The following is a 25852-nucleotide window of genomic DNA, read 5'->3' as shown; positions in this document are numbered from 1 at the left end:
GCGCTAAAATATGTGCAATAACTATTTAGTGACGGCAAGCTGCAATACTATAAAAGTGTATATTCACTTACCCATAAATTCTAATATCACCTGGACTCCGCGTTACCTATATTAGAAAAACCATGAATAAAACATCCTTATATAAAACAATCTGTGCAAAAACCACAAACTTGGTGTAATCACAAACTTTTCTTTGTAATCGCATGCAATAAAAAGTTCAAAAGGTGCAAAGTCCCATGTGTCGTTTATGCAACACCCACACTCATAATAGTTCAGTCAGCTGACCTAGTGTTGCAACCTTTTGGTTTTCTGTTTCTGGACTCATAATAGTTCAATGACTTTAAATAACTTGTGTGATAAATCTTCAATCCCAAATACCTCCGTTCTCCTTATTTCTTTCAAATGCACTCACCAGATATTCCTTTAAAAAAGGGTTTGTATCACAGGAACTACAAATTCCCTTCCTCATTCGCTTCTCAAGAGGTAAAAAAACGGCACTTGCAAGGGGATCCGTCCATCTAGTACTTTATTTGTAAAAAGGCATAACAGCAGCAAACGAACAAATGCTTACATGTTTCAACCCCCAAACTGGGCCTTAGTCGTAGCCACGACTAAGGCCCACTTTTTTTCACCTGTTTCTTAGTAAAGGCTCCGGCGGAAGCTTTACCAGGCACCAAGGTTCAAGCAGCGGAATTGGAGACAAGAGGGTAGAGCTGCTCAATGTTTCTAAACTGCTTGACATATCATAGGTTGTTAAGGTAACTCAGGCCTCCTCTCCGTCCACTCTATATCCAATCCTCCATAGACAGCCTGTTTCAATGACCGCAAAATTGCACTTAAATCCACCAGTGCTCTCCTCCTCCTCCTCCACTCAGAGATACTTCCAGTGTGAAGCTCAAATAAAAGGATTAATATCTCTCATTGTACAGCATCTTAACAAAGCTTTTTAACAAACGAATAAAATACACTCACAAACAACGCAGTAAAAATAAGGTCATCTATCTCTTCGTGGCAGAGTGTATCCATCAGGAATCGATCATATGCCCCGGCCTCCACAACAGTCCCAGTTTCTCATGCCCCTTGATAAAATGTAATTGCCCAATGGTAGATTGGTTAGCCTTTTCTTTTACTTTAAGATGCATAGTCACAATACAACATATAAAGTGTGCTTTATTAGCAACATACATTTACAAACAATCAAATGTTGCAAAACTCTTTTCTGTAGTTCTAAACTTTCTGTTGGTTTGTTTTATGAATGAACCTCAATGTATTATCATGCTGTAAGGCTCTATTCACATATAGCATTTGCGTCTCCTATGCGGTTTTCCATGCTGAAGACCGCGCAAGCGATATATGTGAAACAACTGCACAGATTCTGCTCGTTTTCGGCCATTATATAGCAGTGAATGTGCGAAATCCGCATGATTATCGCGCTTGCACTATTTTGGGGGCCATGCAGTTTCATACTGCCTGGTCTCCGCAATAGTCTGAATAATGCACATTAAAGTGCATTGTTTTTTCTGTTTGGAGCAGATCAGTCTGCGGCTGTAAGAGTATGTGTGGATAGCCGCCCCAGTGTGGATGGAGCCTCACAAGCATTCAAGCATGAAGTTATGTGATACAAGAATCCATGTGACCATGTTAACAAATGATCCCATATGCAGCATGCTGTACTTTTTTTCACTGCACTACAACTTAAAGCCAAGGTGTGAGCTATGCTCATTAGCGTACATGGATTTTGAACTGTCTATGCAGTAGGAATGCATTCAAAAACACTGACAGGGTTATTCACAAAAGGGTGCAGAGTTTGGAGGAGGAAGGAGAAGTGAACAATCTAGGCCAAAATAGCCGATTTGGAAAAATTCTCCGATTCAGCTCACTTTCCAAATCAGCTATGTTGTCCTAGATTACTCACTTCTCCTGCCTTCTACCAAACTCTTCACCCTTTTGTGAATAACCCTGGGAATCTGGTGTGAATGGGCCCTAAGCAATTGGGAGGCATATTACTGGTTCCTGATCCAGATGTAGTCAGCGCGATGAAACTAATTTAAAGGACAACTCCAGGCAAATCAAAATCGTCACCCTTGCAGGGTGGGCTACTCCTGCACTGCAAGGGTTAAGTGCTCATTTTGTCTACACAGCTGAAATAAAGGTATACTCACCTGAACTGCAATCTGGGCTTGCTCTAAAGGTGGCCATACACTTTACAACCATCGCAAGACTTTAGTCTTGCGATGGTTGTAAAGTAATTTAAAAAACGTACGATCTGCCTATCTTGGGCAGGCAGATCGTACTTGCGATCATCGCAAGCCCGCCCCCCTGAGGGGCGGGCTTCCGATGGCCGCAATGCTGAACGGGCAGTGTGCGCGTGCGCACACCGGCCCATGCGGCATTGATCTTATGATCATGCTAAAAACCAACCGAAAATCGTACGATTCTCGGCTGGTTTTCTAGCATGCTCCTTAGTCAAAAGACGTGCGACCGTACAGTAAAAACGGTTGCACGCCTTCCATACACTTTGCGATTATCGTACGATCGCGGGATTTCCCGCGATTATCGTGCGATAATCGCACAGTGTATGGGCACCCTTACACTCCTCCCTCCAGCCCGTCTCCTCCAGTATGTCCCTTGGTGTCCTCCAGTCCTATACACAGACTCACAGGACCTTAAAGTGCCCATACACCTTACGATTATTGGACGATTTTCGTATGCGATCGACTTTTCGGCCGATAATCGTATGTGTGCATTGCAGTGTCCGACCGACAGTACTATACAATCGTACGACTTTTGACGGTCAAGCATGTTTGAAAACTTTGCTAGATCGTACGATTTTCGCGAGGTTGCTGGCATTTCCGTCCGTCAAAAGTCGTACGATCTACACTGCGCTTGCGCTAACAAAAATACGGCAAATCAATTACCGCATTTCGTCCAGGTGCTTTTAGTTAATTACGGCTAAATTAATCTTGCGATCATCGAGGCAGAATGGGGCTGCCGTACGAAAATCGTACGACTATTCGATCATCGGATGAAAAGTTTTGTCTGATAATTGTAAGGTGTATGGGCACCTTAAGGATCGCTGGAGCAGAGGGGGAGCGAGGCTGAAGGGACCAGTCTAGCAGCCAGCTGGGATTGTGGTTCAGGTAATCATAACTCAGTTATTTTAGCTCCCTAGACAAAACAAGCACTTAACCCCTGCGGTATGGGAGTAGCCCCACTGCAAGAGTTAAGATTTTATTTGCTCAGAGCTCTGCTTTTATGCTATTTCAGTAGGCATCTTAAAGCTGAACCCTAGCATTACCTCTTTTAACACTTGTAGCAACTCCTCTCCAATGTTAAAAACTAATCACGCTGAATTCCCTTGAGCTCACCTTCATTTTCTGTCAGAACAACCTCCATCATACATAAGTCACACATGCCCATGATCTGTACTGTAGTTGCCCCTCTCACAGCTATTAGCTTTCTCTGCCATGTGAAAGAACACATCCCCAGCATCTCTTTAGACATGCCTGCAACCAGTCAGCAGATTGCACAGCTAAAGTCTGCAGCATCCCGTGGCCATCAGGTACGTCTAAAGGGATCCCAGGGGTGCATTATTTAATTTAATTATTTTTTAAAAGATCAAAGGCAGAAAGCTGTAAAATTTACAAGAACCTGCAAACTCCTCCTACCAAACCCAGAGCACAGAACCACAGACAGACCCAGATATCACAAATGATTTGATTGAGAAAATTTAATTGCATGTTGTTCAGGGGGGAGGAGGGAACAAGGAAAGTTATTCAATGCATACATTAGGTGGCCATACACTTTACAACCATCGCAAGACCTTAGTCTTGCGATGGTTGTAAAGTAATTTTAAAAAAGTACGATCTGCCCATCTTGGACAAGCAGATCGTACTTGCGATCATCGCAAGCCCGCCCCCCTGAGGGGCGTGCTTCCGATGACCGCAATGCTGAATGGGCAGTGTGCGCGTGCGCACACCGGCCTGTTCGGCATTTGTCTCCCGAGCATCATTCAAACCAGCCTAGCATGCTCCTTAGACAAAAGACGTGCATCCAGACTCTTTCAACTGCCTGCACATACATTTTGTATAGTCTTCTGAACATTTTTGTGGCATGCAACAGGCCATCCCTTGACTTTCATTGCAAAGTACCAGGTACCAAACAAGCTATATGTAGGATCTTCAGGCTCCTGATGATACTTTCTATTGTTAATGGATTGAAAAGGGTGTACTGTAGGCTTCCTAAACCAGGGTTCATCCAGAGGTTCACACCAATGATCTTTTAGCTTTCTGCAAGAGGGTCAATCTTCCCAATGATCACAAATGTAAGGAACATTTTTCCCAGCAATCATCACACTAATGTACATGAGCCGTATATATAGTAAATTATTAGCAGGGGATTCCTGAGGCTGGTTATTTTAAGGGTTCCACTGGGTTAAAAAGGTTGAGAAAGACAGATTTAGTGTATGTAAATACAGTTTAGGTAATAAGCTGACACAATGTTGCATTTTCTAGTGTACATAGAGTTTAGGCATTAGCAACAAAGTAAATCCTATACACAGTAACAACATTAGCAAAACAAATCCACAGCTCCCTGTATAGAATACATGCTTTTGAGCGAGAGAGATTTGTTTGTATTAAATGGGAGAGAAACCACTCACTGTATTTTCATATAAAACAATTGACTGTTCTCATAGTAACATTCAGTCATCAGCAACCAGCTATGGCAGTTCACCGCGCACATCAGTGTGCAGTACAACATGTTCTGCAGAGGGAGCCAAAGTTCTGAAAATTAGCACATTACAAAAGCAAGAAATCTTTCAGTATGCGATCAACAATTAAAATAACATCTACAATTACTTTAACCTAAATAATTGTTCTGAAGGGAGAAATAGAGGAACTAGCAAATCTTTTAAAGAACTAGACAGCTATTTTACTATAAAATCAATACAAGTTATCTAACTGCTACCATAAGAAGGAGTCAAGCAAGGTATACAAAGCATGCAGTACATAGCATGGTAGACTATTTCTGGTTTGCTAGAAGCAGCAACAACTCTGACCATGTCCTATACCAGAATTCACTATTCCACTGGTCAGTCCCACCTAAACTTTCATTAACCAGCAATGGCACAGATCATGTTCCATAACAGAATTAACTAGTACATTAGTAAGTCCCAGCTGAACTTTCATTAACCTGTAATGACACTGATTATGTTCCATGCCAGAATGTACTATTCCATTGGTCAGTCCCCACCTGGTTTTTCATTAACCAGCAATGGCACTGATCACGATCCATACCAGAAGTCACTATTCCATTGTTCAGTCTCAGCTGAACTTTCTTTAACCAGCAATGGCACTGATCATGTTCCATACCAGAATTTACTAGTCCATTGGTAAGTCCCCATCTGGTTTTCCATTAACCAGCAATGGCACTGATCATGTTCCATACCTGAACTGACTATCCCAGGGTCAGTTCTACCTGAACTTGCATTAACCAGCTGGACCACCCATGGTTAGTAACTGGTGCACACCTAACACCCATAGTTAGTAATTGTGTAATCTTCAGCCACCAGTTAAGAATCTTTTAGCTATGGAAAGAAACAATAAACACTCATAATAACCCACATGGTGATATCTTCTAAGAATCTTTGCTTGTAATGCTTCCAGAAATACTAATTTTGAGAGTAGCAAATGTTATCCAAATGAAGTTAGTCGGTTGAAATCAGGAATGCCCCACCATACAATCCAGTGCAAGAGAGTCCTGTAGAGGTGCTTGCAATTCACTTAGCAGGTCAGTAATGACTGACAGCAACACATCTTCCCATCCCCAGTGTTCACTAGTGCGCTCTCCTAAATTTGAGGGTACGTATGAGCAGCACACACACTTTAATCTTTATTTAAAAAAAAAAAAAAAAGCCCCAGAGTGGCTTATGGGCAGGGGAGAGGGAGGGAGTGGGAGAGAAGTGGGAAAGGGGGGGACAAGGGGGTGGAGAGAGAGAGGAAAAAAAGAAACAGAAGGGGAGGAGGGAGAGTGAGAAATGCAGAGGCAGCACAGACATTGCTACAACGGCTTCTAATCACTACAGTCCCAGCCACCGAGCGAGGGAGACACAGGCAAGCCAGACTAACCAGGGCAAGCACTAGCCTCGCACGAGTCTTTGTGACACCGGGGTACACAACACACACAAGGACAGACACAGGAGATTTAACAAGGTAAGCAGGACAATACACATATGACAGCAATTCATTTCTATATAGCGGGGGATCTGAAAGCCAACACACTGATGCATGGGCAATGATGGACTACTTTAAAATAAAATCTGATCCCTGATCTACCTGCAGGTGTGAATCGGTAAAGACCGCTCTGGATCTGTATACAGCAACTGTCATCTTTTAAAATCAGCCACCATCTCAGACTGTCATTGACATGAAGGCATACCTATAGAACACATACAGCACGTGTTTAGATCTATGAGTAGTAGCTTGAGCACTGATGAAAATAAATTTTGGTGGAAGGGAAGAATAGAAAAAGGGGGGCAAGGGAGGTTTTTGGTCAAACTGATCGTCACTAACCAGATCTCAGTAGAATAAGCTGTGCCTGCTCGTTAAGGGATCTGCACATATTAATCTGGAATCCCCTCCATTGGAGGGATGAATGACCTAAATACTGTTCTTTTCATGTGTTCCTTTTGTCCAGGGCTCCGATTCTTGCCTACTTTGGATTATGTAGATTCTGTTCTAGTCACACTGGGCGTTTCTTGCTTCAGCTGTCTCTGATGATGATGCTTTGACAGGGCAGGAAGGGGTTAATCGCAGCCCCATCGCTCTGATCATTCAGTCACCAGTGGTCCCCCCTTTTTTTTTTTTTTAGGCTAGCTTGTGATAAATGATCTCGGAGGTTTTGATGGTAAAATAGCGTGATCTGCCAGACTTTGGGGGCAGCAATGTGTAGACTACTTGGAATGCTTGGCTTGATGCAGTGCCTATGCATATGCAACAGCTGGATGACATCTGGCCGGAGCAGCTCCGCAGCCATTGCACAGCACACTATTGTGTCTTCTTCATCCATGGCACGTGAAGACACCTACTGCTCATGCTTTCATTCCAACCCTGATCCTTTTGTACATCGCTACTGTCTAATGGGGTGATCATTGATCGGTTTGGCTTAGGCGAGCAGAATAGACTTGACATGTAGGGTGATCGTTAATGAGATCCATAAGTCTTCGTCTCTATTTAAATGATGAACACAGCAGTGGAAATGAATGAGACTTTACAGTAATTACCAATTCCTTTGTCTTTGACTCACGCATGCGCAGTAGCATGGGGCGTGGAGGGCTTTTTGTGTGTGTGTGTGTGTGTGTGTGCTTCTGCCTGAATCTCTTGCTGGACCTCAGCATCTTTCTCCCTAAGAGAATCTTCACCACAAAAAAAGCTGCTCTTTGTACTGTTTTAAAAGGTGCTGATCACTCTATGCACATCAGTTTGTCATCACCTTATTTATGAATAAAGCACCTAGGTGGCACACCTTGTCTAAGAAATATTGTATGGGATTGGTAAAGATTTCTTTGTATTTCCTTCCCCCTGTCAATACAAGGATGCTTACCTTTTTCCTATCCAGCTGTTTTCAAAACATAAGTTAAAAAATGAAAAATAAATATCCTGACCCAGTGCTAGCACATGCCTGTAAATCACAGAGATTGCTGTCAATGGCTTTGTAGAACCTAGATCTGGCTGATTTTCTCAGAGCAGATTAGGAATCTACATATGTATATGCATTAGTGATCAAATCTTTTGGCCAGCTCACATAAAACAGGTTGGCTTTGATAGCTGAAAACGAATTAAAATGGATACATGAAGTCTGTGGATGCTACTTGTGCCAAAAGTGAAGAACTCAATAAAGAAGAATGGTTTATTGGCCTGACATGCATTGTTGGATTGGTTGACAGTTGGCTGTGACTTATTAGATATATTTATTTTTATATGTTTTTGGTACCTTTTACCTGTAGTTCATGTTGTAACCCATTCTAGGCTTGATGTATGCCTTTAGCTGCACTGGCATATGTAAAGAGAGCTTCTTTGTCATTTCTAAACCACCTGAAGATGGTTTCCACTGGAGAAAAAACAAAAGCTGATGTCACTGTAAATGCCACATTTTCTGGTTTCTTGTACCTTGGGGTGGTGCAGTGCTGTTCCTAGTGCTGTCTTGTGTTGTTATATTTCTAGGCTTCAGTGAGCTTCAAAATGGCACCCGCTGTCAAGATTGTATGCCTACTTAAAATGATAAATATGCAAAAAAATCACTCTGCAAGCAGAATAAGCTAAAAGGTTTTTAGATGCTATTCTCTCATTTGTGAATAGAGATATTGGGATTGTCTGTATTTGGGGACAGTGCTATGTGCTTTCAGGAACTGCAATCATTATTTTTTTGTGTGTGTGTGTTTCTACATTGTGGTACAGAAGAGGAATGGCTGCCTTACAGTATTGCCAGGAATGATTGTGTGTGGTGTTTATACAATATATATCTTGTTATTGTTACATCTTGTAGTTATTTAGAAATAAATGAACTTAAATGAACTACATTGTGAATGCTGATGCAGTGGAGATATGCAAATAACTATGCTACACTCAGTGCTGGGTGTATTTAATAAATGAAAGCGAAATAGGCAGCGACCCAATGAAACCATTCAGCAGTCACTCCTTTTTACTTTTGTTCTGACTGCTCTCCATAGATGGTGGGTACGCATGTTAATATTGCTTTCTGCACTAAATGTTTGCTATATTATTAAATGTATGAAGCCATTATCTGGGCAGATATTCGTGGACATTTGCCAAAATGGGGAAAAGTCCACTTACTGGTGCAAAGTATGCTCATTGGGTGGGGATTTACTAAGACTGGAGCAGACACAATCAGGTGCAGTTGCCCATAGTAACCAATTAGCCTCAATCTTCAGTTAAGCTTTATAAATAAAAGCTAGAAGCTGATTGGTTGCCATGCACAACTGCTCCAGTTTTAGTGATTTCCTCTCACTGTGTTTTTTGCCGCAAATCAAAACTCAAAAGCAAAAATGTAAAATTGCAGCTTATCATGCCTTAGATGTGGTGGCTGCATTAGTATTATTCTGGCTTTTTGTGTCCTATTTTCACCTGGAGATCCTGCCAGTGACACACTTCCTGTCCTAAGGTGACAATGCTCACTTATTCACTATATCTATGGAGCAACAGCAGTGTCACCTTAGGATGCTTGCTTCTGGTATGGACTACTGAAAACCTCCTCTCCTCATTTCCAAAACATGGGGGCAAGGGATTCTGTGGTCAACAAAGGTGAACTGGAGAGTGCTGATAACACTGCTTCAGATTTCAGTGCAGCAGCATGCACAGGAAGTTAGGTGCTCACTGGATTTATAGCAGGATCAGCAGCAGTGATAATCTAGGACTTGGTGAAAACCCAGTTCCTCTGAGTTTGCCCAAGGCAGCTCAAAACTGTGATCAACACACTCCATTCCATCCGAATATAACTTGGGGCAGACCTATTCCATGCCCCGCAGCAACATGTTACAAAGAGGTGAGGAATGCCACTGCTAGTACTGATTGGGCATGAAGGGGGAGGGGTCAGGCACAGTTTTGAGTAGGCTTGGGCAAACTGGGTTTGCACCAAGCCCCAGCTGATCCCTGGTTAGCAGGTATTTTTTTGCACTTCTCACACAGATCTAACAAAAAACTTTCAATGGTATATTTAACAGACCAAAATGAAGCACATAAGAGAAGTCTACAGGCCCCCTTTAGACTTATGGTTGGGTAATGCAGTCTCTATGGTGCATTGCTGTGCCATTCATTAGAATGGCTCCCTAAAGCACGAGTACACTAGATGTCCATAGACCGAAAAAGGGGCAGGTCCAGTTTTTGTTCTGTTTCCATACACTGGCAGCTCATTCTAAATGAATGGGATACCTTAATGCAACACATGCTATAATCCAACAGGTTAACACATAACAATGGAATTCCCTAGAGTGAAGTGTGCTTTTAAGAAGAACTCTGGACATAAATATTCTTAACCCTTGGAGTGAGGCTACCCCCGGACTGCAAGGGTTAAGTGCTCGTTTTCGAATAAGTTATACTCACCTGAACCTCGGAGCTGGTTGTTGGACCAGTCTGTCTGCTCCTCCGCTTCAGCAACACTGTATTGGACATAATGACTCTCAGGACCTTTAGCTCCATTCACATATGAACGGTTTTCGACGTGTCTTTGTACTCTCAGAAACGCGCTAGACGAAAAAAAGGAATGCATTCCATTGTGCTATTGCGGCTTCCACTTAGTACGAAACCGCGTATCCCGCAAAATAGTCCAAGCACGATTTTAGGGGCAGATTCTGTGCTTTTGCAGTTATAGTGATAGCCGCAGACATGCAGAATTTGTGCAAATGTAAAAAAAAATTGAGCGTTTTCGTGCCACACGTTTTGCCACTTGTAAAACGCAAACGCCATATGTGAATGGAGACTTAGACCGCTGGAGCGGAGGGGGAGTGAGACTGCAGGGACCGGTCTAAATGCCAACTGCTCCAAGGTTCAGGTGAAGATAACTTTTATTTTCATTCCAAGACGAAATTGAGCACTCAGTCCGTGCAGTGCAGGGGTTACCCCACTGCAAGGTTTAAGAATATTTATGCCCTGTGTTCTTCTGAAGGGCTTGTTCACACCACTCTTAGCTGCATGAACACACTGGACCACATCCTGGCTGGCTCCCTGCATTCTGGGGCAAGAGGGGGGCATGGCAGTGCATTCAAGCCAATGTCACTGCAGCCTCGCCCAGGCAATTGCACTGTGGGTGGGGGGGCGTGACTGTGGTACCATTGACTTAAATGCACCACCACTCCCCCTCCCGCCCCAGAAGGCAGGGAGTCGGCCATGTTGCGATCCAGTGTGTTCCAGCAGCTAATCATGGGAGTGGTGTGAACAAGCCCTTCAGAAGAACTCCGGGCATAAATATTCTTAAATCATGCAGTGCTGAACAAGCCCTTAAAGTTAAACTAAAATGAGAGAAATATGAGGGCTGCCATTGCTTCTGTTAACCTGCTAGTTGACTGGCAGTTACTGTATACTGACCTATTAGCTCTCAATTCATTCTGAGTCACTGACTTGGAACAAGAATACATATCAGGAAAGTCACAAAAAATAAAATAAAGCCCTTATCTGCATACTTACAGTATCTGTTAGTGACACATGTTGCTGATCGACATTCCATATCTGGTTTGCTTGCAAAACCTCACATATTTCACATACGTTTTGAAATCATAATAGCTGGTACTTCTTGGGCCTACCATACAGGGCCTTATGGAACAAGTGTTTGTTTATTTAGCTTTTTATTTTTTCAGGAGTCTTAAAATGTTCAGAAGCTGTCAAACTATTGATTATATAAGCCATTGCAATCAGTTACTTTGTCAAAGGGTTGCTTTATTAGGTATCTATACATGACATTGACCACGTTGAAAGCTAAACTCTGGGCATAAGAAAATTGATTTGAATATATTCCTGAATAGCCACAGAGGATATAAATCCACTTTTTGTGCCCCAATTGACTTTGCAAACCCATATATTGCCATTTAAATAGCAGTGACATCATCACTGTGCAGTACATATCCTGTGCAGAAAGTAGAGCTTTGAGAGGGACCCAGCAGGCCCACCAAATGCGGGCTACCTGCAGAAAACTACAGGAGGGGGGTGGAGACCAAACCAGTCAATAGACTGAAATGGAAAGGCTTGATTCTCGCACATCCGCTCCTGCTAATGGAACCTTGGTGCCAGGTGAGGCTTCCACCTAAGCCTTAAATCTAAGAGTCCATAGAAAACCTGCACTTGAAATGGGAGCAGTCCAATAATGTCAATGCATTCCCAAAAAGGCATAAAAACAGTGATTTAACAGTTATTGACTGTTTTTTTTATGCCTTTTTGGGAATAAATTGATATTATTGGACTGATACCATTTTGAGTGCTGGTTTTCCATGTACTCTACCAGTCACCTTGCGTAAGGGGAGAGAACAGCAGTGACTGGTCTTTTTTACAGGAAGCTTCTGTAGCGAATGTTTCATGCTGTTTTACTGCACAGATTTGGAAGTAATACACAAGGCACACTGAGATCCCAATAAGAATACACATGGCTTTTATGGCTTTTGCATTTTATTCAATATTCGCTATCCTGGAGTTCAGCTTTAACACTAAGTCCTAGTTCACATCTAGGCGATTTATTGCGCAAAACACAGTAAAACACAAAACACAGCATTCAAGTCAATGGAAGATGTTCACACCTTTTGTGTTGCGTTTGCGGGAAAAATTGCTTGTCATGCAAAAAGGTAGTTATTTTCGGGCAGTTGTTGTGCAGGTTTTGGTCCCATAGACACCTCTATGCTGAAGGAACTGCTCCATTTCTGTGCGGTGATTGCGCAAAATACAAAACTGCGAGAAAACAGCTCAATGTTGCAATCGCCTAGGTTTGAACCAGGCCTCATGTAGGTCTACTCTTTACTATTAGTAGTGGCCATTGGCTGTAGGAACGTAGGGATTGTGTTGTGAAAATATTTTTGTTATCCATATCAACTAAGGTGAAATTAGGATTCTCATTGCATGCTATTGGAAATGAGAAGTTTTCCTGTTAGTGTAGTATTCATATAATGTGGCTCAGAGGACAACTTCTCTCTTGTTTTGCATCCACATGGGATTAAAGATGGCTCCATATCCAGTTATCCACCAGTTCTGCAAATCTAGCTAAAAGTATTTATTGTGGAAAAACATTTCTGTGCTACATAATGTGCTCCATGGGATAGTATGACTAAAGTAATAGATGCCTCTGTGTTCTCTTCCCAACCCTAACAAGACTAAAGTCATAGATGATAATGCATGTCTAATTTTTCCCTACCCCCAAATGTCACGCCCCTTTTTTAAAATCTATTGGGCCAGAAGGCTGGAAAGTTCCTTTTAACTGCAAGTACAATTTAAAAGCAAGGGTTATATAAGCATGAATGGAGTTAAGTTTACCCGAAGAGGATGGCGCTATATGGTTTGATCACTTGCTATGAAGCAGAATGTGCCTTAAGGTATGTACAGAAGAAGATCGATATAGTTCCCAAAAACTGATCTGGAATGCATTGCTAAACCAAAGTTTTGAACATGCATTCCAGATCTGTTCAGGAACTGCACATTTGATACATTTAGAGAATCAAGCACTTAAAGGGAAAATACAGTGCCCGTTCAGTAAATACATATGTGGTGGTTATTGCGGGGTTAAGGTAATTTTGATATGATTTTAATATGTTTTACAAGTATTGTTTGATGATAATTATTTTTAATTGTATCCAATACAGATATTTGTACATCAGTAGCTAGAGGGAGTTTTCAGTATTCTAACGAATTTATTGTGTGGGTATCTGTAGCGGTTACCGGGATAATAAATATCCTGGTAATCAGCGGTTACTACGGGCCCCGTTCTCCTGTCCTGGGCCCCCTCTAAGTGGCGGAACTCCAGGGTCCGGTCGCGGCTGCGACCCTGGTAGTTCCGCCACTGACTCTATATGAAAGTTGAAGATATTCATGGCGGTCCAAATGTGTTGCAAAACACATTTATAAATTGCTATGAATATATGCTTACATGACCTTTGTTAAAGTATGGAAAAAGTACAAAGGCAAACTATGTGTAGTTCAGGAAATCAATGATTTCCGGTGTGGGTAGGCAAGAAGCGAAGTGGGAGGGAAGAGGGAGTCAAAGGGGGTAAAAAGGGTGATGGAAAGAAGGGCTGTGGGGTTGGGTGGGACACTTAGGTTGCAGGGAAGACCTGGCTAGTGTAAACAAACTTTGCAAGGTGTCTAGATATTCCTAAAAGTGAGGGCTCATTTCCATGAACGCATATACCCACACATGGGCATACAATGGAAGAATACACCTATATATCTACAAGGTGTTTGCATGTTCTCCTTGTGATTGTGTGGGTTTCCTCCAGGTACTCTTGTTTCCTCCCACACTCCAAAGACTTTCTTGGAGGTTAATTGGCTCCTGTCTAAATTGGCCCTTATATGCATGTGAGATAAGGACCTTAGATTGTAAGCGCCTTGAGGACAGAGACTTGTGTGAATGTGCAGTATGTAAAGTGCTGCATAAATTGTTGGCTATATAAATGCCTGAAGTAAATGTGCTTCAGTACTTTAAGGTGGGTTAGGTGGGAAAAAAATTACCTTTTTAAATAATGACCTTACAGCTCCTTTTTTTTTTCTTCTGGAATGTTCTAGAATTCTGTTCTGTTAGCATCTCTAAATACAATTAGCCTTGTTTCCAAGGTGTGGTCTCTCTGCACCCCATACTTTTATTAAGGTTGAGACAATCGGTATGAGATCTACACCTGGCAGCAAGAGGTGTCCTAACCCCACTGGACACCAGGATTTTGGTAAAATTCTGGAACAACCCCGTGAAATCTGGGATGGTTGGGAGGAGTGTTAGTACAGACTCTCAATTAGAACATCTTAACTGTTCTTGACAGATGTCCATTAATGTTTATTTTTTTGTGCTTTTAAGGGTGACTTTCTCTGTATAGGAATCAATTAAGATAGGCTCTTTTTTTATTTTAAATGACAGGCTACTATTCTTAATATTCTACATGCAAGCAGTATGCAACAACCTTCTATTTTAACATTACAGACCTTTTGGATGAAGAGGATTGTAGAGCTGCAGATAATTCTACATCCACTTAACTGGTTGCCTTGTTCAGTAATTAAGCAGTGTATATGGTGAAACTAATGTCTGTGAGCTGGCCAAATCCTATTTGTGGAAGCTGCCCAATTAAATAAAAAAACCTGGCAAAGTCCAAGTTACTACTCCCTACTTGTGTGTCATTGATAAAACCGTATACATTTCTGCTGGGCATAACAATCTTTCAGTGGTTGCTGGTTTAAAAAAAAAAAAAAGTATATTTGCTTGCTTTAAAGGGGTTCCAGTGGCTAAAAGTTTTTAAAGTATGTTTCAAAGGTTATGGTCATGTGCACACAGTGCAAGTACCAAATACAATTAAATGCTTACTTGTGTGCTTTATCACAGTTTGACATGAAAGCACAAAAAAGGACTAACTCTATAATAAATAGCAGCAGTATATTAACAAAAATCTTTAAAAGAAAAAAGTAAACCCATCATTCCCTTTTTTTAAAGTCTAATAGATGTTGGATAAATATGGTCCCTAACATGTTTTTTTTTTCTGCTATTAAACCTTAATCACTCGCCAAAAGGGAGAAAAATGGTCATGTACCATGAACAAAGGCCTTACAAACTTGATCTGCTTAACTAAAGTAACTTGTAAAAGGGAGTAAAGACTTGAATATTCACACAGTGCTGGGTAGCGGGTACTATATTTCTTTAATTGTAAATTTTGTAAGCGAAATGTCCTTGTCTCATTGCAGTCTTTATAAATACCTAAACCCCCAGACATGGGGAAGACATGCCTCCTCCCCCCATACCCAAATGCAGAGTTTTTTGCCTGATTGACCTATTGTCAGACCTCAAGCTGGCCGTACACTAGAAGAATTTCAAATTTTCAAAAAATTCTGAAAAATATGTTCTTGAAATGTTAGTTCTTCTTCTCTAGTAGTTTAATTGACAATGGTTTTTGACCATAGCGGGAAAAAAATCGTATGAGCCGAATGGATATATTTCTAACACAAATTCTAGCGGGAATGTGGTTTTCGTTCTCGAAACTCCAATTATTCCAAAATTCAATGGTAAACTGAAGTGAAATTTTGAACAGCATTCTGCAGGTCTCCAATGCCATTATTGAATGTTCTGACAAGATTTTTCACATGAAAGTTTGTACAAAAATCTAACAGTGTATGGCCAGCTTTTGGAGTTGTCATGCTTTCAAATACCTGCTATCAAAGTCTGTATTGGCATAGGAAATTCTGCAGGGTCCAGTGGGACAGGCAGGGGGATATCTATTTGAAAATAGGAGTAATCTGATATTTATAATGCATGCTACCCAACACTGTACTCAAGTTTTTCCTCCCAATGCACGTTTCCTTGTTAAAAATTGATATACTTTTAATTCTAGCACAGACCCTCACAAAATCAAGAAAAATGTATGTTCCTGCACAGCTAGCATGCCTAGATAAAATAAACCATGAAGCATTCCTTCCATCATTTTTCTGCATTCTGAATTAGTAACACATAAAAATGCCTCTACTAGTAATGTTTAGCATCTTTCGAGCAATTATTCCAAATGTGCATAATGGCTGGCATGTAACTTCCTTAAAATGGAAATGTATTACTGGAAGTATATCAGTGAATTGAATGTAGTGTTTATGAACAGTGCTTGTTTCCTTGTGAGCTAAATACATGAAATATCTGGAAACAAAAGTAGCTGAGTATGCCCCCATTACTACAGAGGCATAACTGAAATTGTGCTTAAAGTGTATCTAAACACAGCAACAAAAATGCAATATATTACAGCTTACGGCTGCATTTGGTTTCTTTTGTAATGCTTTTTTCCCCATGTTTTTATTTGGTGATCCTGCCAGTAACGTACTTCCTGTCTCAGGGACATTTGGATTAATTGAACGTCCCCTCTCTCCATCTCTATAACATTGGGGGAGGTTTTTTGTGTTTTAAGTGATGAACTGACAGGGCTGATAACACTGCTTTGGGTTTCATTGCAGCAGAGGCACTGAGGCTGATTTACTAAAGTATTTGAGAATCTTAACACAATAAATTTGTGTGAATATTCACTTCAATTATTTAACAACGTGCAGATCAAAAACACAAACAGGGATTTCCTTTTGCATGTTTGGATAATTAAAGTGATTTTTTACACAATGATTTCCTGTAAAGGTTCTCAACTCTTTTTTTTTTTTTTTTAAGTAAATCAGCCTCACTCTGTTGTCAGCTTTGGACAAGAGGTTTAGAGCTTACTGGATTTCTGGGAAGATCAACCAGTATCTTTACTTTTTTATTTTATTTTTTGCACCTATCAAACATATATGAAATTTCTTTTTTTTTAATTGGATAATGGATGAAAGTGAGCAAATTAGCGAAGTTAATTGTTAAGAGTTCACACACTTAAAACTATGACACAAAAAGTAATGCTATTTTACCTAGTTTCATACAAATTCAGCTAGAATTTGCATTGATGTTATTAATGTAGTATTAGTAATAATAAATATTCTTGTATTTTTATCTCTCTTTTAAAAAAGTAAAGAGCAAATTGCAAAAAAGTACAAAAACTAGCCAGCACAGATGCATCTAAATAAACTAAGTGATAAAAATTGTCACATTGCTAAAGCACAGTTAGAAGTCATTATTTTCATGTCAAGTGTTCAGGTATTCTAATTTTGTAGAATCATTCATGTGGGCTTTTTTTTTTTTTTTTTTTAAAGGCTATAAATAATTTTAAAGTGTGTTTGCAGTTTTCAAGCCAAATTGGGATAACATCTACTTTTATTTGTTACATGTTTCTCATCAACATTGCATAACTTACAAAAAAAATATAAAACATTGCTGCTTACAGACAACCTTCTCATTCTGAATGAAAACTTATCTGGAATGCAAATGGATGAGGAGATTAATGGTAACATAATTAAAAGAGAGTTCTGGCCCAACCTTTTTTTTTTGCCATAGTTCTCTTTAGGGTCACAAGAGGGCATATAATAATGTACTCAGAGATTTGCATCACACAATATATTTTGACTGCCCAGCTTTTTCCAGCCCTTACCTGGAATCCGGTTTAGCCTCCAGCCAACTGAATTGTCAAGTTGTCAAGCCAACAGAAATATTAGAACAGATCTATATCGTATGCCATGGCTTTTGTAGGATGGTAATCACCCTTAACATTTCCCACTTTCGCATAACTATAAACCCCGCTCAGATTCTCCCCACAACTGTTCAGCAGAGGTCTTCTCAATGAAGGGTTTTAATCTGCAGATTCTATCTTTGCTGGAGCTGCTCACCTTTATTCCGTACCTTGTCTTAAAAACGTACTGCTTTTTAATGTGCTTCTGACACTTGTCTGCGCCTGTAAGGCACAGCCAAATTTGAGAAAATGTATATTGGCATTCTAAAATGAACTGTACAGCTTACCTAGAAGTAGCAGCCTTGGAGCTGCTCAGCAGTGTTATTAAAACCACTGACTGGCAGGAGTTCCAAGCAGGGGGATCCCTGCCCAGGGGAGAAAAGGGATGCATAAACAGGTCTTTTCGTTTTGAGCCTGTAAATGATCATTTTATATTTTATTCCCTTCTTCCCTGCTTATTTTATTGTAAATAGTATAAAATCAGACTTTTTATTTTTGGAACTGTAGATCTTGACACGCTTCAGTGCCTCTATAGTAGATTTCCATCTTCTGCTTAAGGGCTAGTTCACACCAAGCGCGTTCCAGGAGCAGAGCAGAGCAGTTACAGACCGGATCAAAACTGCGTCCAATGTATTCCAATGGTATTTTGGGCTCTAGCTCTCCCGGCAGCGTTCAGTTCCAGAGCATGTAAAAAACCTGCAGCAAGCCCTATTTTACATGCTCTGGAACGCATGCGAACTCATCAGAAATACACATGCAAATGCACCAGAACGCACTGAAAGCCCATTTGAAACTAACATTTTTTTTTTTTTGTCAAAAACGGCCCTGAACGAGGCAAACATGCGGCAAAACACACTGCACTGCGTGTGCAGAAACTCATGCAGATCTGGTCTGCATTTGGCAAAAACGGCCCTGAACGAGGCAAACATGCGGCAAAACACACTGCACTGCGTGTGCAGAAACTCATGCAGATCTGGTCTGCATTTGGTGTGAACAAGCCCTTACCTCTGCTCTAGACTACATATGCAGGTGCCCAAACTGTAAAAGTTCTAATTCATAAACTGGATATATTCCAATGTCATTGGAGTCTTTTACTGTAAAGGGGCTGCACACAAGCTTAGAGTGGCACTAAACTCAGGAGTTAAACCTTAATAATGCATTCAAGTTCCTTAACTATTAACACAAATGTATGTTATTTGTGTATCACTCAGCTGTAGATCCTCAGATCATCCCCATCATTCCCCATGGTCTCTTTGTGTGTTGTAAAGTACCCACTGCTCCAAGCTTGCTTTCGTGATGGACTACAATCTCATGTTTAGATTACTAATTTGTATTGAGATTGTAGATCATCATGGAGTGATCTTGGAGCGGTGGCTACTTTTACAATACACACAGAGACCATGGGGAGCCAAAGTAGTCACCCTCCAGAAGGCAGGGCAGTGTCGGCACAAATTCAGTGATGATTTGGGGATCTACAACCGAGTGATACACAAATAAGATACATTTTTGTTAATAGTTAAGGAACTTGAATGTTTTTTTTTTAAAGATTTAACTCCTGAGTATAGTGTCACTTTACATTTGCTATCTGGGAGAATACTGAAGAATGCTATGTTGTATAACAAGCGTTTTGGTATACAAATAGGTTAATTAGAATGGTGGATGATGTATATTAAGTCTAAAGGTGACTCCTATTACTATTATAAAAGGGGTAAAGGGGCACTGAACTACTGTTGCTCAGGGATTTATTTGGTTATCTTGCTGCAGCAGCACTGTAAACACATGATTACTGTTCATTAACAAGGTACAAAGAACACTGATGCAGTAACTTAAGAGTAACCCACTGAGTATTGACATTCAGAAGTTGAGTAGAATCAGGCTGGCTAAAGCTGATTTCTAATTAGTTTCTATGATTTATTAACTTGTACATCTTTCTTATAAAGCCCATAGGATTGTATTGGCATTATTTAAAGAACAATTGAGTGCAGTTATTTATAGTTATCAGTCAGACTTTAATTACATTAATATTTAACAACATATATTTAACGTCAGGGCAAATATCAATGGTGTATTAATCTTCAGAAAACTTTCACTAGTTTGGAAACCTATTACTGAATGGTTGCTATAATTTAGTACACTTCTACTTCCACATTTATTTGTCCATAGCCACCAGAAAATAGTTGAACATACTTGCTGAATCTGACAGTCATCTGCCACAGTCTATCATGTTCTAGTTTTGAGCTATTAGAGGAGACCAACTTGCAGCCGGGAGGGGGGGGGACATAGACATCAGACCTGCTTGCTTTTACCTATCAAGATCTGTCAGGTGAAATTGTCTACAATAAATAGATTGAAAAAAACTATGTTGCCAAAAATAAAGAAACCAATAACATCCATTTAATGACTAAATTAATATATTGAATATTAAATTCATAAATAACCATATAGCATAATCCGAATACACCACTTTTATAGATATAGGCCCTTTTTATAGGTACTGTATACTAGTGGCCCATATTTTTTTTTTAAAGTGTTTGTCAGGGCAAAATATGTAATGCATCTCTGCAATTTATAAACATTTTCCTATGTTTTATGCATTTGCAGACAATGCAGGTAGAGAAAAAATACTTAGTGATGTGCCAAAAATGCACATATTTCTAATTCCTGCAGTGAGTTCTTTAAACTGAATTTTCCTCTGATAGGCAAGGGGTGTAGAGGTAATATATACCATAATTAACCCTGTTTGTACTGTGTTGAAAGCTCTCATTATCGGTTATAAACTAGATTTTAACACAATCTGTCCTAACAAAAGATTAAACATTGAAAAGCTTAGCTTCTTGCATACCAAGAGGAAACTCTGTCTGACCCCACTGTGTCTTGGGGACACTTTAGAGCAGCTTACGGTCTGCCCAAAAGCCTGCTCCAAATAAATATCTAGAAGGTAAAATATCTAAAGTTAAAAGGTAGCTTGAGCCTACATAGGCAGTTTGTAATAGCTCAACCACACTACATACATTTCAGTGATTTTGTGTACATTTATTAGCAATCAATTACACCAAGCTGAAGCATTGTGTGATCATGCAATATTCATCATGACTACGTGCTTCTTGTGTGGCATGGACTATAAGAAACCATTTTTTCTATCTGTATATTAATGAGTTGTTAGTGACATTAGTAGCACAATTAAGCTACTGAAAATTTTCAGCATTGTTCTAGTTTAGTTTAAAACTAGTTTCAAAGGCAGACACTGCTTGCCTTTGAAGTCTTGGATGGAGCTGCCCAATAAGAGATACATCACGCCTCTAACAGGGTTATGCACAAAAGGGTGACGAGTTTGGAGAAGGCAGGAGAAGTGAACAATCTAGACCAGGGGGCGCCCACTATTTTTCGTCTGGAGATCTACTTTTCAAATGACGAGCTCATTGAGATCTACCAACGAAAAAACACCTGCATTCAGGGGCGGGAGGGGGCGTGGCGGTGCATTGAAGTCAATGGCACCGCAGCCAGGCTCCGCAGGCAGGCCCCTCGCCCACAGTGCGATCCCTGTGTTCCAGTCCAGTGCGATCTGCAAAAATGCTGCGAGCACTATTTTTGCAGATCGCACTGGACCGAAATGCAGGCACTAATGTGCCTGCGTTCCGAGTGCGGGCGATCGCAATGTGGGCGATGCCATTGACCTCAATACAGCTCCACACCCCCTCCTGCACCTGAATGCAGGGAGTCGGCCGGCTTACATTCCAGTGCGCCCTACATGTCCCGGTGTCCTATCCTCCCGTGGTGCTCGTGTGGCCGACGTTGCACATAGGGTGTCTTGCACCTTTCCATCTGCAGCGTCTGACACATTCAGCCGGCAGCCGCACGAGCACCACGGGAGCATAGCCGTAGCCAGCTCCTTTTGTGCCTGAGGCAAGAAAAAAAACGTTTTTTTATTTTATTTTTTACTATTTTTTTTATTTTATTTTTGTTATTTTTTGTTCTGGTAGATCGCAATCGACCTTGTGGGCACCCCTGATCTAGACCAACATAGCTGAACTGGAAAGTGAGCTGAATTGGAGAATCTTTCCAAAGCCGCTGTTTTGGCCTAGATTGTGCACTTCTCCTGCCTTCTCCAAACTCTTCACCCTTTTTTGAATAACCCTGTTAATCTTCTAGTGTGAATAGATTCCTTTTTCTACAGTAAAGGAGGCAAATTACATTGCTAAATGGAGACTAAAGCCTGCCCTACTGGCTGGATAGTAAATGTAATTTTATTTTGTTTACTCCTGACCATAATGAAATCTATTCAAAACTGCTATACGTTCCCTTACAGCAAGCATTAAGTTATCACATCATTATTTAACTGCTAAATGTAACTTGAAAATGTATGGATATTAATAAAACCTGAGTTTTAAGAGTTATAAAACAGACATAATACATCTCCATTATTTTTAATTGTTGTTTTATGTGCAAATGACTGAAATAAGTAAATATGGCTATTGCCGTCATTGCTTGTGACAGCTGCCTATCGGCTAAAACTGACAATTATAGAACCCAAGGTTGCCAACACTCATGAATGGAAATTTGTGCCTTTCATCAATGTCCTTCAATTTGCTCAATCCATCTAATCAGTAAATGATTGGGTTTGTCAATTGGGCTTGGCATCTGCAGTCCTAATTGCTTTAATACGCTGCCCTAGGCATAAAGCTTCTTTCGAAGTGGTTTATAGAGATGTGACTGTTTCCACTTTTTCGTGCATCTCAGAATGGTCAGTGTTATATGGTCCCACATTTGTCAACTTAAAAGACAACTATTGCGAAAAGTATTGTTCTGAGAATTGTATGTGGTTAGTTCATGTGACGGTAGTGCTTAGCAAATGGATTCTTTGTAATTTTGCTGGGCATCTCAGACACCATAGAAATGTGGAGACATTTCTAAATGAAAGCATTCCAAGATAAGAGAGGGGTTTCATGTAATGTATACTATCTTTATTGGCGTTTACGAAATGGTTATCTGGATGCAATATTTTTCAAAATCATTGTCCTTTTAAGAGGATATTTATTTTTAATGTGGACCTTGCACTAACAGCAAGGTAGGGTGTTTTTTTTTGTTTTTTTTTTACTGTATCCCTCCACCACATCCCCAGTGCCCTGTGCTGTAAAAAAAAAAAAAAGTAGGATACATTTATTATAATTACTTGTCTTCCATACTACTGGGTGTGATGTCACACTCCTTCTGACAAGATCCTGGGAAATGCTGAGCAGCACTAATCTCACAAGAAGATGCTCCTTGCCCTGTGCTGAAGCAGCTTTAGACTATTTCATGGGATCTTGCTAGAAAGAGCATTTCATCACCTTTTGGCTAGGGGCTGTTGGGGGGGAGGCAAGTGTGTGGCAAGCGGGGGGAAGCCCCACTGCAAGATTTACTTTTTCCAATTCTTGGAGTTACTCTTTAATAGCATCTTTTGACAATTCACATCTTTGACAATTCACCTTATCTTTAACTGGCTGTTATGAGCAGTGTGTTCCAGGTCTGCATGGAGTTGCTCCATATTATACATGCCTGGGAAGATAGTCAGTTTGTGAGAAATAGGATTATCACAATGTGGTGGCATCAGATTTATAAAGGCTAACAGAAAAGATTCCACACACTCAATTTGTACCTAGTAAAAGAAGGTTTATGGGATGTGCAATTCTTAAAAATGTACAACCACCAATTCCCCAGAAAACAAATCTTCTAGCCAGCAAGGGCGCTAATGTAAAGCTTGTTTTTAACATGGTAATAAAAAGATGACTCCATTGCATATACCTTGGTTCACTAAAAATATTATTGCTGTAAGTAGTGGGTTCCGATTGGTCATCTCAAGCTGTGTCTATATTGAATATAATGGGCCTCCTATAAATGTGGAAAATTAAAATATGGTACTTGCTGCTTTTTGTGGTGTATTGCCTTAAGGTGCCCATACACTGCACGATTCTCGTACGAGAATCGCGGGAAATCCCGCGATCGTACGAGAATCGTGCAGTGTATGGAAGGCTCTACTGTACGGTCGCACGTCTTCCATCGAACCAGCATGTTTGAAAACCCGCCGGGAATCGTACGATTCTCGGCGAGTCGGTGGCCTGCTGGTTCGACAACTGACGAACGGGCCGATGTGCGCACGCGCACACTGCCCGTTTGCAGTCAGCGTAAGCCCACCCCTCATTACAGTCATCGCAATCCCGCCCCTCAGGGGGCGTGGCTTGCGATGATCGAGATTGCTATCTGCCCGTCCAAGATGGTCAGATCGTACGTTTTTTTTAATCCCTTTACAACCATCGCAAGACTAAGGTCTTGCGATGGTTGTACAGTGTATGGCCACCTTAACTTGCACCTACTGGCTTTTGTATATAGGTCGCACTTGCACTATCGGGACATTGTGAATAAGGTTTGCTGAGCACAGGCAAAATATTCCCAATCAAAAGGTTAAATATAGCATGACTTGGTATTTCATTGAAAACCATAATGCTGATCCTACATAGTGCTTGGTATTGAAGCAATTCCATTGAATTTGCCTATAGGGGGAATCAGATTCTATGAGAGAGAAACCTTCTGGATTTTTACGCTCAATAATCTGTCCCCATATGGACTTAATAAAGACATTGAAACGCATGATTTTTATTTTTATATACAGTTTCTTTTTAGTGGTTTCCTCTTCCTATATGTTTTTTTAAAGAGATCTATTTATATATTGTTTGTTTATAGATTTTCCATGCATATATGTGCAAATATGCAAAATAAAGTGGGTAGATAACATTTGGAAAGTTTCATATAATCTCTTTTCTCTGTGGTACTGGTGTATTTTTTTTCAGTTTTTTTTTGTATTTTAGTTGCTTCTTTTGTTATAGGAGCTGTCATGCTGACTTCCCCTATTGTTCTAAAACACTGCGGCTTGTTCTTTTTTTAGTGTGTCTTAGGCCATCCTTGTTGTGTTGGCGCAGTTTGACAATATGACAGCATACATTGGTGGTTGTAGTCAGTCTCTTGGAGCCAGTAGATGGGGTTGCTTCCTGTTGGGAGCAGTCTTTGAAACTTGTCATGTTTCTTAGATGTGGGGCTTGTACATGATCATGGGATGTCTGTTTCAGCTCTGTCCCTACTGAGGCCCTAGCTGCCCGGGTTGCAGTCTGAACTATTTATCCCCACATGCTAGCATTGAAGGAGTCCAGCTTGTTTACTATTAAGATGGCTTTTGTGACTAGCCTGTATATCATTTGTGCAGTTCTTTTTATTATCAATAAATGTCTTGCCTGCACTATATAGTGCGCTTCTTTTTTTTGTTTTGTTAAAGTGTTCAGTACTTCGCCAGTGTACTTCGCCAGTGTACTATTTGTTTTTAAGACATTTTGAATTAATATTTTTTCATCCCATATTTCCTGATTTGAATGTTTTTAATTACATTTTAGACAGTAGTCTTTGTGTCACCTCTCTAGTGAGCGCACCCTGGGTTGTGTTGTAGTCTGAAACATAAATCTTAATCGCGACAGCAGTTGACTGCAATAGGTAATTCTAACTGGATAGCACTCCATTATAATCTACAGGAGGTGAAAACAGCCTGAATAGGTTTTCAACTTGACGTAAAACTGAAACCTCACCTGGAGGTGGAGATTGTATTTGATATAGTGTCTATGTAAGGGTGCCCACACACCTTAAGATTATCGTACGATAATCGCTGGAAATCCCGCGATCGTACGATGTTCGTAAGGTGTGTGGAAGCCGTGCGACCTCTACTACTGTAAGGTCGCACGACTTTAAACTTACGGACATGTTTGAAAACCCGCCGAGCATCGTACGATGTTCGGCGGGTTTGTGGCATGTCCGTACGATAACAGCCGCACGGGCCGGTGTGCGCAAGCGCACACTGCCCGTTCGGCATTGCGGTCATCGGAAGCCCGCCCATCAGGGGGCGTGGCTTGCGATCATCGCAAGTACGATCTGCCTATGCAACATAGGCAGATCGTACGTTTTTTTAAGTACCTTACAACCATCGCAAGACAAAAGTCTTGCGATGGTTGTAAGGTGTGTGCCCAGCCT

General features: G+C 40.7%; 1 protein-coding gene across 1 annotated transcript in view; it reads left to right on the top strand.

Moving 5' to 3' along the window:
- Nucleotides 1-6022: 6022 nt before the first annotated feature.
- Nucleotides 6023-25852, top strand: part of BASP1 (brain abundant membrane attached signal protein 1) — a 69918-nt gene continuing 50088 nt past the window's right edge. Inside the window, exon 1 of the mRNA XM_018558460.1 lies at nucleotides 6023-6212. The gene's annotated coding sequence lies outside the window, so the exon portion shown is untranslated. The remainder of the gene's footprint in view (nucleotides 6213-25852) is intronic.

Source organism: Nanorana parkeri, unplaced genomic scaffold, assembly GCF_000935625.1.
Source record: "Nanorana parkeri isolate BGI_ZX_2015 unplaced genomic scaffold, ASM93562v1 scaffold340, whole genome shotgun sequence".
Classification (NCBI taxonomy): Eukaryota; Metazoa; Chordata; class Amphibia; order Anura; family Dicroglossidae; genus Nanorana; species Nanorana parkeri.
The sequence above is the reverse complement of the archived record's forward strand: the minus strand, read 5'-3'. Positions and strand labels throughout refer to the sequence as shown.